This window comes from Panthera pardus, unplaced genomic scaffold, assembly GCF_024362965.1.
Source record: "Panthera pardus isolate Hobbes unplaced genomic scaffold, ASM2436296v1 HiC_scaffold_22, whole genome shotgun sequence".
NCBI classification, from domain to species: Eukaryota; Metazoa; Chordata; class Mammalia; order Carnivora; family Felidae; genus Panthera; species Panthera pardus.
In genome coordinates, this window is record NW_026526788.1 from 85,375,871 (window position 1) to 85,382,770 (window position 6,900).

The following is a 6,900-nucleotide window of genomic DNA, read 5'->3' on the forward strand; positions in this document are numbered from 1 at the left end:
TAGCTGCCCGTGCAGAGCATTTAAAGCTTTTTTTTTCTTTCTTTCTTTCTTTTTTTTTTTTCCTAATAGCTCACATGATAAATGCTCATGGCTAATTTAAAAGAGAATAAAGAATCAAGTGTGGCTGCTTTGGAATACTTCTTTAGCATTCTGTCTAACTTCTTGGGCTGCGGGCTTAATAATTCAGTGATGTAGGCATTCGATACTCAAGGCGAGTTAATAATCTCCTTAACCAGATGATGGCTCTGATGTGAGCCCTGCTCGGGACGACTCACCGTGTGCTGGGCATCCTACAGGACTCGAAAGCACAGAAGGAAGACGTCTCATGGTCCTGGCCAGGATGCCGGCACAAAGGGGGGCCCCTCCGCAGGCTGTGAGCCACGGGGGTGTGGGCAGAGCTCAGAGCACACCAGAGGGGCTGACACACCCAGCGTCCAGCAGCAGGTGGGGAGGCGGGCGAGTCTGCTCTTGCTGGGGACGTGGGGACCCCACACCTCACCCTTCTGCCTGATGCTCTCGTGGGTTCAGCCCGACTGGAATTAGAAGTCAGGGGGCGCCTGGGTGGCTCGGTCAGTTAAGCATCCGACTTCGGCTCAGGTCATGATCTCGTGGTCCGTGAGTTCGAGCCCCACGTCAGACTCTGTGCTGACAGCTCAGAGCCTGGAGCCTGTTTCAGATTCTGTGTCTCTCTCTGACCCTCCCCCATTCATGCTCTGTCTCTCTCTGTCTCAAAAATAAATAAACGTTAAAAAAAAAAAAAAAAGAAGTCAGGGGATCCAGTGGTGCGGCCCCGAGGCCAACCTTCCTGGGTACAGAGCAGGGCAAAGGGGCAGAGGTCGCTGGCAGACCCCATACTTCGAGCTGACGCCACGCACAGAAGAACCACAAACAACACCCGACTTCTCCTTCCTCTGAAGGCCTGCCCTGGGCTCCCTGAGATGTCCAGGGCCACCAGGTCACATCGGAGTCTCATTGCAGAGTAGTTATCTTGTGCCTGGACACCTGCACGGATTAGGAGCCTGGCCTTGGCAGCGGGCCTGATGCAGGCATTGCCATCAGGAAGGAAGGGTTGGGATGTTGCTGCCCTAACTCAGCCCCCAAGCCGATTCGGTGGCCTCCACTCTCCACAGGCTCCCCAGCACAGGGTGATCTTGAAATTGTAAACCGGTTTATGTCACTAGTCTAGCAGGAAGCTTTTGGGAATTTCTCAAATGGCTTCGGAATTAAAAATGAATGAACAGACAATAAAAGCCCTTTCCCGCATTATCCTGGGGCTTACATGGCCGGCTCGCTGGCCCCTTCCTTCTGGTCCCCACCCGCGTCCCCACCGCTCGGCCCTGGGACCTGCCCCGCCAGCCCCAGAGCAGAGCGGGCCTGGCCCTGCTCATCCCGGGCCCTACACCTGCTGGTCTCTGCCCACAGCCATCACCTCCAGCCCCGTGCACGGCCAGCCAACGCTCATTCCTCCTGCAGCGGGGAGGTGGGAAGGCCGTGGCGAGCGTCCCTGTCCCCTCTGCGGCCGGAGCCCTGGACTCCCCACCACGCCTCCTGCTTCCTGGTTTTCTCCTCCGCAAACTGTTTGTCCCCCAGCCACCACCAGCTGCTGTGTTCCCGTCCCAGGGCGGTCTGGCTGCAGCGAGACTCGGTCCACACGCCAGGGTGAGCCACGAGCCCGGGCTCGCCCACGGCCACGCTGCCACCACACGCGGAGCCAGGCGACACGCTCCAGCGCCCACCCCAGGGCCCACTTTGACCCGCCTGAAAGCACGGGGAGCGAAGATCCGCCCGGTTATCTGCAAAAGGAGGGGCAGGCCTCTCACACTCCGGGACCACTGAGGGAGCCACAAACGGTCATCCTGGGTCTCTGAAACCCTCCTACGGAGTAGAATCCTGCAACTGTGGGCTTCTGGGTCCCCATAAGAAGCATGCTCTAGGCATGTAATTTGTTTTCTTTGTAATTATTGACAGTTTCCAAAAAGTTGTCACAGAAGTGAAGCCAGAAAATGTCTGAAGGACAGGGCCCTGTCACAGCAGGACCACGTGCCTCACACTGCTAGTTCTCAAAGACTCTGCTCAGTCCTCCTGGGTATCACTGCGCCATGAGCCAGTGGGACCTGAAGCAGGCTCATCTTGTTCTGGTGGGACATAAACACACCCGCCAGGCAGTGGTTGCTGGGGGTGGCCTTAGACTGGGTTCCCCGAGAGGGACGGTGACTGGGCAGAGCTTCTGAGAGAGGTCCACACAGAAACGGGGCAAAGGGAGAAGCGGACCCTGTGGCTACACGAGACTCTCACCAAGTCCACTGGGGGCTCTGGAGCCGGACCACCCTTCACAGCCACCCCACGTGAATGCCTGCCCCCTGCCCCCTGCCGGGAGCTTACACCTTAGACGCCACATCCGTGGTCAAGGGCAGTTCCGGGGGTGGGGCACAGCCAAGAGGCCGGCTCACATCAGCAGAGTGCGGTCACACGGCCCCTCGAGAAGGACCTGGCTGAGGCGGCGACCTCCACGGCGACCTCCACGCCGACCTCCCCTCCAGCCAACCTGATCCATTTGCTTTTATTTTTTAATTGTTTTAAATGTTTATTTATTTTGGAGACAGAGAGCCAGAGACAGAGCACAAGGGGGGGCGGGACAGAAGGAGAAGGAGAGAAAATCCCAGCAGCCTCCCAGCTGTCAGCACAGAGCCCGACTCAGGCTGGATCTCATGGGCCACGAGATCATGACCTGAGCCAACAGGACGCTCAACCAGTCAAGCCCCCAGGCACCTACGTTTCTCTCCTTTTACAGTTTGGAAGTCATCTGCTGCCCTCCTTTGTTGTTGCTTTTTTAATTTTTTTAATGTTTATTTATTTTTGAGAGAGAGACAGAGAGACAGAGGGCGAGCAGGGGAGGGGCAGAAAGAGAGGGAGACACAGAATCCAAAGCAGGCTGCAGGCTCCGAGCTGTCAGCACAGAGCCCGACGCGGGGCTCGAACCCACGACCCGAGAGATCATGACCTGAGCTGAAGTCGGGCTCTCAACTGACTGAGCCAACCAGGCGCCCCACCCATTTGATTCTTGGAGCAAAGTTCGTGCCTTCTGAGAACAACTCGTCTGGAATTCCTAGGCCCTTCCACACCGTAGGGCCAAGTGTGAGACACACACACACACACACACACGTGCACACACATGCACACTCCCCGGCGTCAGTGAGGGCCACCTCAGCTCTCGTCTCCCCCTCCCCACCACAGCAGCAGCAACGCTTTGATCGGGTCTGGTTCTCAATCCTGTGCCACCCGCCATCTAGAAAATCCCTCCGGGCGGAACACCAGGGCCTTCACCTCGAGGTGCACGGCCCTGTCCTGCCTGTGGCCCAACGTCTGAAAGCAGGTGTTCGCATGTTGTGTCCAACTTGCTAGTTGTTTACTTCGGAAGGGCAAATCCAGGGCCACGCACTTCGTGGTGACCAGAAGCCGAAGCCAGGCTGGCATTTGACTCTTCTTAAGGGTCCGGGAAGGGAGGCGGGGTCACTGGAGCCAGCGCTGTCCTGAGAAGCACCCGCACGTTCGTGCTGTCTGCACTGGACTCAGCTATCGCCGGAAGGGTGACCTGTCAGGCCCGTCTTCCTGTCCAGGGCACCGTGGAAGCTGAGCGTCCCAGTTGTCAGTCGCTCCAACCCCGTAAGGCCCCGTTCCCGTCCCTTCCTTAATAGGGACTCGACCTCGGCCTGGGACCCCGGGCAGGGCTGCAAATGCACCTGCTCTCTCCATCCTCCCCGACCTTCCCCATGAGGCCTGACCCGGTCAAGTGCTCTGGCCGTTCTCCACGACCTTCCCCGTGAGGCTGACCCAGTCAGGTGTTCTCTCCATCCTCTAGCCACGGGTCATGACCATCTGCCTCAGCCCCCCTCCCCCCACCCCGCCCATTGCTGTCACATTGACGCCTTGAACCGGGGATTAGTCACCCTGAGCTCCTCACTCTGTCTCCCGCAGGAATCGCGGGTTCTCAGCGGCGCCACCCTGCCCAGGGTCCTGCAGCCGCTCCCAGGGACGCCTCCCTCCTACATCTCCTCAAGCTGGGCACCACGTCGATCATCAGTGGTAAATGTCTTCACAGCTGCCCCGTGAGAGCACGGGGGGTCCACACCCCTGTCTCCATCAACATTAGGGTCCTGGTGCTCACTCCTTTGGGGGAAGAGCCAGCTCTGAATCCAGGTTACAAGTGTCTTTCTAGGAAACCTCCCCGGACCACCTGTCTTCGATTGCATCCTCTGGCACAGGCTCGGAGATGGCCTCCGCTTTATTGAAAAGGGAAGGAGGTGCACAGAAGGTGAGCGAGAGAAGGTCCCGGGAACCCTGCCTGGTGGGTCCGACGGCGTGGCTGGTCTCAAGTTCACCTTGGTGCCCAGGGCGGCCCCGTTCTGTATGCCTTCCACAGGGGAGTGGGGTCCTCTGCCCTTGACACATTCTTCGTGCCCAGTGCCCTCCCCTGTCCACCTGGGACCCTGCCTACACAGGACCTCCATCCTTATGACACTGGAGTCACGTGGACCTTGCTTCTTGCATCATGTCCCACGGACCTCCTCCCTTCCTAATGTTGGTGTCCCGTGGACCTTTCTTCCTGGGCTTGCTTCCCAGCAGTGACGGCAGTCTCTGTCTGATCTCCCGTGTATCAGATGTGAGATTCAAGGCCTTCCCTGGGGAGTGGGGTATGGAAATGCACAGGGGTGGGGCAGGGAAAGCGGAGGGCAGGACGGTGCGCGGGACCCTCCACTGTCCTGAAGCCGCCCCAGGGGATCCAAACGACTCAAGCCACGCCCTCAGTCCTGACCCACTCCTGTTTCCCACTCTGTTGCTGTGGGAACAGAATAGACACAGGGAGGGCGGTCCCCGTGGTTCCCGAGGATCAGCAGTGGGGACATGCAGTCTAGGCAGGCTTGTCTGGAGCACCTGTTGCCACCTCAGCCGAGCTTCCGGCAGCGGCTGACGCGCAGCCCTGGGACCAGGTGCTTTCAAAGAGGACCGGAGGGAGGGCAGGGGAGGGGAATACATAGGCTCCCTTCTCTTTGCACAGAGATCTCAAGACCCACTTGCTTTGTAGGGGCTGCAGCAGCCGAGTCTGGGCGGCTGCCCAAGTTTTGGACAGAACATTGGGTCAAAGCCGCTTCCAAATCCCTCGGCCATTACTATTTAATGTGCCCATAATTCAAGTTTAGGAGACGTTGTTTTCTCAGATTATAGCTGGACCCGGCGGCTTCGTGGGCCAGAACACCGTGGAAAAGGCTGCTACTGAACAAAATCAAGGACACAGGAGGCACGGCAGCTCGGCTGCTGTCGTGTGAAACAGCTGCCCCCGGGTGGCACCCCCAGGAAACGAGCACGCGAAATACGCTCACGTGCGCGCGCGCTGACCCGGGGGCTCCGATGCTCGAACAGCTAAGGCACTGGAGGTGCCCAGACTGCGTGTTACTGTTCTAGCTTAAGGAACCTCTACGGCGTGTGTCCCCGTGGACGGCCAGAATGGCGGGCGTTTACTGAGTGCCGAGTGTGGGGCGCTTCGCCGCAACAAGCCTTCACCACCATCCTCCCCGTCCCGCAGGTGAGGGACATGAGGCTCAGAGGAGGTCAGCAGCCCGCCCGGCCGGGGCCCTGGGACGGCAGAGCGTGCCTGTAGTCGCAGGTGGCGTAGACTGGCACGGGGCACCGCCCTTCTCCCGAACCCACTCATCCACAGCCCCCTTCTGTTGCCTTTCCTCCCAAGGCTCATCACTCTAAGGTTAAAAAACCCCAGGCTGAGGAAGCAGCCCTTCGTCTACCTGCGCACGACCTGCCTGTGCACACTGTCCCCGGAGAGAGCGCCACCTCGGGGCACCTGGCGTTTTCCTGCATTCGCCTCGCTCCGAAGAGGCAGCGCTTCTGTCTGGTGGTCTCTTCTGTAGGAAAAGGGACAGGGGACAGATGGTGTCCGTTGAAGGCCACCAGGGGGCGGGGGAGAGGGCAGGGGGTGCCTTAGCAGCTCCTACAACACAGCCCCCGTCTTTGTGTCTCCGCGTAGAGGACACTCTCTCACCGGAAAGCGCTGGCTCCTTAAGACCTACATTCAAATATCGGCTCTCCTGCGTGTCCTCTGTGAGCCTTCGCCCGGTAAACAGTACAAATTCAAAAGGACATTGCCATCCTTCCGTCTCAAAAGTCGGGGAGAGGCCCTTTTGCAGAGGTGGGATGATCAAATCTGCCCCAAACGACAGCCACGTTTTCTGACTTCCATTAGAATTACAACCGACCGATGAGTAAGGAGACACTGAGTCGGCTGGACTCGACGGGTTTCTCCGCGAAGGCAGCCGGCCAGAAGAGGGGCATCGCCTCAGACTGCATGAGGTGGATACCACGGAAAGTTCTACCTGTCGCTTCTGGACTTCGAAGCCGTGTCAGCGTGGTGGGCTTAATCATTTCAGAACCTGAAGATTCGACTGTGGCTTAATTAACACGGGTCTGAAATGAACATGCTCTAGTGTGGACACACTTAGGTCTGTGCACCGTGAGCAAAGTACTGGGCTTTTATCAGGTGATTTCCCCCCAGAATCCTGTGTCTGGGGATTTCCGTGTCTTCATACACTGGTTCTTCCTCTGTTTCCTTTCTAGGGAATTTGGTGACAGCAAGTCCGCAGAATGGATTAAATGTGACGATAACGTGGGGACGCTCCGGCTGATGAGAACGGTCTCAACCGGGCTGGCTGGCATGGTTGGCCCCGTACCACAGCCGCCCTGTGTGCTGGTCCTTCTCCTCAACACCGGCTTCAACAGCCTCACCCCCGGCCCGCCCTCCGGTGTGGGGACAAGCACGTGGCTCCCGGCCGAGGGCAGAGCAAGTAACACGTGCCCCAGAGGCCTGGCCACCGTCTGGAAGGACTAGAACCC